The sequence below is a fragment of the Benincasa hispida genome, chromosome 12, assembly GCF_027475165.1.
Source record: "Benincasa hispida cultivar pf3 chromosome 12, pf3_genome.v1.1, whole genome shotgun sequence".
Classification (NCBI taxonomy): Eukaryota; Viridiplantae; Streptophyta; class Magnoliopsida; order Cucurbitales; family Cucurbitaceae; genus Benincasa; species Benincasa hispida.
Genome location: NC_143489.1, coordinates 30,618,908 through 30,624,994, shown reverse-complemented (window position 1 = coordinate 30,624,994; position 6,087 = coordinate 30,618,908). Strand labels below are relative to the sequence as shown.

Sequence of the window (6,087 nt, the reverse complement as noted above, 5' to 3'; positions counted from 1 at the left end):
TTTGGACCTTTTGAATTCATAGTTATTATACTTTTTTTTTTCTTCCAAACATTGGTATACTACTGTATGTTTGGACAATGAATTCGCATCTTGGAGTTCTTGTCTTGTAAGTTCAGTTAATTAATGAGGTTGTTCTAAGTTTCTTTTGCTTTTATTTACTTGCTTCCACATTATTGTTAGGTTTTTTGAAATAATAATTGTGGGCTACATATCAATAAAAATGCTGAAATGCCGATGAAGATTTAACAACATATTCTTACTTATTATATATACTAATATCCAAGTATTTGTTACATCAGAAAATAGGTACAAAATTAGCAAGTTGCTAGTTTAACTTAACCATACCAAAGCAAAGACGAGAAGCTTCAAATTCATCATCTCTTCTGAAGCACCAAATTTGAATATGTTGTCCACTTTTCAATCCCGTTTCTTCCACAAACGCATTTCACTGTGTCATCAAACAGTACACATCCCCACTTCCAATCTTCCACTTCTTCAAGCAAATCATTCTTTCTTCAAAAACATTGTCCATTATCAATACATTCATCCCTTTCTTCTTTTTATTTTCTCGTTGGTTCAGCAATTTCTTCTCCTCTTCTATTGTAAAATCGAACAATAATTTCTTCTTGTTCATCTGTTTCTTAGTCATAGTTGTCGGCGTCGGCGTCGGAGGCTTTTTTCTTTTGTGGGTTCTGTTAATTTTTTCTGGTTCAACAAAAAAAACAGAGCGTGATATCTCTACCAGAATATCCGCAGCCTCTGACATAGACATTGGAAAATCGGTTTCAATCTTAGGTTCTTCTTTATTTCCGGCACCGGAAGATCTTCTTCTCTTCGGTATGTAAATTTGGTTTAAATCAGGAATACGAAAAACCCATTCTGAAGCCTTCAACCTCTGCCCCCTTTACCCTTATTATTTCTTAAACACAAAAAGATCGAAATCGAAACAGAGTAGAAGAAATAGAACAGAGGTAGGTATTTATCTAGCCGGACTTCAATCTCCGGATTACTTATGGAAATTAAAACCTAGAAGGAATTTGATTCCTAATTCGAATTTAAATCACTCATTTTGTTACCGTTAAGAAAATCTTTAGCGGAATGAGATTTGGTTTAGGAAAATATTAGGAAATCTTTATCTTTTTGTTTCATTAAATGCTCTGTTTCTAAGAAATGGAGTCCAACTCCGATCAAACTCCGATCAAAATCTTATAAAAATCTTCCATATAAGATTTTCACTTACTTGCATTCAATTTCTAACGAAATTAGATTTTAATCTCAATATTTGTAAATATTCTTATCTCAAACACTACTAATTCGGGTCGCCGGATTTTTGCTTTTATATTTTTGTTCTTCCCGAATATCACTCCTGGAATCCTTCCCTCTCCAGTTATCGATTTGATAATGTTATTATTTCTAATTTGTTGTTTCTTGATTTTGATTCTTTTTGTTTCTTTTTTTTAGAAATAGAAATTATTAATTCCTTAACTTTTTTTTGGTTTTACTTTCTTGAAAGAAAAAAAAGGGAAAATAAATGTGTGATAATTGTTTGTGTTTTTAATTGAAATAAAATCTAGTACATATAATATAATAAATATAGAACCAAGATTAAAACAAATACAAAATCATTCTGAGGAGTTTATAGTATTTGAAATTTTTTTAAAAAAATAATAATATTATTAATGCATGGCATTGTGGCATAAAATTCCGATGTGAAAAGTATAGTAAAAAAAATTACATTAATGAAAATTCAAAGCTAAATGCTAATTGTGAAAAATCGTTTGCTTGCTATGAAAGATAGACCAAGATATATATTTAGATTTATGAATTTGAAAGATAAAATTCTAACATTTTTTATATTTAGTTTCGGAAATAAAATGGTAAAATAAAAATGAAAAGATAAAAGGATATTCGGTCTTTTTATAGTACGAACAGAAATTAAAAATTTAAAAGATACAAAAGGAGAATTTTTTTTAATAATACATAGAAAATATATGCATATTATTAATTGATTACTTTGATGTATAGTTAAATTTAGAATTTACGGATATTAATACTCTTATAATTTACAATGTTTTTATGGATAAAATCATGCATAATTTTTTATTTTTAAAATATGTTAGGATACAAAATATAAGAAGTTGTTTAATGCAATACGTACAAAACTATCCAATAGTAAAGTGAGGAAGATTTATTTTAAACTAATTAAAACGATTTAATTTATTGAATATAACTAATAATCCCTCCTTCAAATCTTTTAAAATTGAACTAAATAATTGCTTCACGAATTAATTAATAATCCATTTAATTATGAATATGCACGCTTTTAAATAGTTCTAAATCTCAATAAATAAAAGCGATTCAAGTTTAATTTATAAAGTGAAAAAAATTAAGGAAAAGAAAGAAGTTCTAAGAAAAACAGAAGTTTAAGAAAGAAGAGCAACAAAATATGGACGGTTTGTTTTGCTAATCAAATTTTTTTATTAAAAAAAAAAAAAAGATGACTTTAATAGATGAAAATTTTAAGGAGAGGCCTTCTTCCAGAGTTGTAAAAAAAAAATTAAAAATAGAGAAATATATTTTTCTAAAAAATAATAGAGGAAGTAGGAAAAAAAATTATTTTAAATGAAAAAAGATAAAAACATTTACAAATAATAGCAAAATATTATCGTCTCTCTACGAATCACTGAAATTGATCGTGATCAAACAGACACAGATAGTCTATCGCGATTTATCGCACATAGACGGTAAAATTTGGCTATATTTAAAAAAAAAAAAAAAAAAAAAAAGTTTATTTTACTATATTTAAAAACAGTCCAAAAAAATCTAAAAGACTAAAAAGGATATATCTTATAAAAACGATGTCTATCTAAACCTAAAAATGAATAAAGAAAATAATAACATTAAGAAAGAAGATATACCAGAAAAATTGAAGGTGATACCTACTTCTAAAGCTAGAAAAAAATGTTAGAAACTTAAAAGAAGAAGAAAAAAAGACAGCTGAGAATGATGTTGCTGTTAATGAAATTAAAAATATGTGTGAATGCTGCAGCAAAATTTCTATAAAAATAAAAGCAAAATAAATTGAGAAGAAAAAAAAAGAGAGGAGAAAGTGAGAGGTTTAAATTTAGTCATTTATATAAAAATTTTAGATTAAATCCTAATTTGATTTATAATTAATCAAATCATATTTTTAATTTTTCACGTCATTTGTTTTATAAATTATACTTTAGTTAGAAAATTGAAGATACTGAATCTAGATTTCAAATTGTAATTTAATTTTAAATTATTTTTTAATCTTTAATAATCAAATTATCTAATATATTATAATAATTAGCTTGTAGATAGTATATATAAAAATGGATAGATTATAGTGGGCAAATAGTTTGGAAGCTGAAATTTATCATTTTGGAGGTTCTCTCATTTCATTGAAACTATACATTTTTATTTTTGTCATCTTTCAAATAAAACTATACATGTGACCATTAATTCCAATTTCTCTCCCTCTCTAATTTTTTCTGTTTTCGGCTTATGGGTTTGAATTTGTCATATACTTGGCAAAATATATATATATATTGATCTACCAATATTTTGAAAGGTTATAAATAATATGTTAGATTCAATAAATAATATATAATGGTTAGATGAAGTCTACATCTTTTTTTTAAATATATATATATATATGAAGTCTACGTCTTTGAATGTTTAATGTAATGTCCTAGGATTAAAAGTTGTTAATGGGGTGTTTGGTTTACCAACATAAGTTGAGTTGAGTTGATATAATATACCAACTCAATATTTGACCTACCAACTTTAAATGTTGGTGGAGTTGAATTGGTATATTTTACCAACTCACCTCAACTCTCCTTTCTTCCAATGTTTTCAATGGCTCCACCCATCGGCCATTGTCGGTGACTATCGCTTTCACACTTCGGGAACCAACTTCGAGCTCCAACAATCACCTTCGATGACAACTCTGATGACCACCTTCGCACGACCAACTCCGACAATCAATTTCGAACTTTGACAACCGCCTTCAATGAAAACTTCGGCAACTAACCCTAACAACCACCTTCACGTGATCAACTCCAACAACCAATTTCAAGCTTCGAAAACCACCTCCATGTGACCAACTGTGAACTCCGACGACCACCTTCACGTGACCAATTACAACAACCAATTTTAGGCTTCGGCAACCAGATTCGACAACAAACTCCGATGACCAACTTCGACAACCACCTTCGTATGCTCCAACAACCACATCTGATTGCAAACTCCGATGAAAATTACCCTTCGAGTAACCACCTCTGGGCTTCAACAACCATCTTTGACAACAAACTCTGACAATTAACTCCAATACCACCTTTATGTGACTAACTTCGGGCTCCGACTACAAACTTCAACAAAAATAATCTTCGATGGTCAACTTCAACGACCACCTTAGCCCAACCAACTCCACTACCACCTTCATGCGACCACCTTCAGACTCCAATGGCCACCTCCAATTACAAACTCCAGCAAAAATCATCTTCAATAATCAAATTTGACAATCACTTATGACTATTATAAGTAACTGTTAAAATATGTTGTAGGGTTGTTGATTATATAAATAATAGTATTTTGTCTACATTAAGTACAATATTTATACATAGAAATTTGTAAAATATATTTTTGTTTAATTGAATTCACATATCATAAGAGTGTTAAGAATATTTAGAAAAGTATATAATATAGAACAAAAAAAAAATCATAAAATGGAGTTTTTTTTCTAGAACATTTTCTAACAAGAATTAGTGAAATTTTGAGATTTGTTGTATGATAATCCTCCAAATTTGAAGAATTGAAAATGAAATTGTTGAAGAAATGTGGTGACATTCCATTGGCTACTAAGATGATGTGGGAGATTCAATTAAAAGAAATTCATAGATAAATTTAAGGAATCAAGTTTTGATTTCTCTTTGTTTCTCATTTTATTTTACCATATTTCTGCAAGAAATTTAGTAGGTTAATTGTTGTTCATTACCCAAAAGAAAAAGAAAGAAAAAATTGCAATTCATATTTTATTCAAACAAAGATGGATAGAATTATTGAATAAAAAAGTTTCAAAACAAAAATAGTAATCATAAAAGTAAATTATTAAAAGTTCAAAAAATTGTACCAAATACCCAAACATATGAACTCAACTTTACACCATAAACATAAACATACGAACTCCACAAATATATGAACTTCAGACATCATATCTAACTCAATGTCTCAATTGTTTTGTCATCTTTTAAGATTAGATATATAACCAACAAATATGTTATTTGATAAATATTTTGAAAAAAGATCCACGACAATTTTGAACTAAGTTAACTTATATTAGTTTTAACCTTAAACTTGTAATTTCACTCCATTATACTTTAAACTTAGATAAATATTGTAATGATTACCTTATAGTAGGCTTTCATTTTAAAAGATCATTAAAAAAGAATTATTTTCATTAGTATCTTATAAATTATAGAACATATATTTAGTATAAAATTGACATGATCCAAGCAATAACAACAGCTAAATTTCTATTGATATTTTTCCTATGGTGGTATCTAATAGTCAATTTTCTCCATTAATCAAATTTATTTTTGTGCAAAGCTCAATTTTCATCCAAATAAATTAGTTTTATTTTCAAATATATATAATATATATAATTCCTTAAAAAATATGAAAAATAAAAATAAAAATAAAAGCGTGAGCGGCAGGATTCGAACCTGCGCGGGCAGAGCCCACATGATTTCTAGTCATGCCCGATAACCACTCCGGCACGCCCACTTGAAGAACTTCAGTATAATTTTTTTCTAATATTATATTTTGTAAACTCGTGTCCTATATTTCAGTTTATAGGAAAAACATACATAAATAGTAGATACCTAACCAAAATCTTCGCACAGCACGATTATTAAGTAAGATTCTTTTAATAACGTTTTCATTTTTTGTTTTTTGTTTTCTGTTTTTCGTTCACTATTTTTTTGTTTCATATTTCCTATTTTCAAAGAAGAAGAAACATGTCTATGTTTAATAACTATTCAAATTCTCTATTTTTTGGAAAAA

At 27.8% G+C, this 6,087-nt stretch overlaps 1 non-coding gene across 1 annotated transcript; it reads right to left on the bottom strand.

The window, feature by feature from the left end:
- Positions 1–5,726: 5,726 nt before the first annotated feature.
- On the bottom strand, positions 5,727–5,808 carry TRNAS-AGA (transfer RNA serine (anticodon AGA)). Its single transcript has one exon. It is a non-coding gene; the product is annotated as a tRNA-Ser (tRNA).
- Positions 5,809–6,087: the final 279 nt, after the last annotated feature.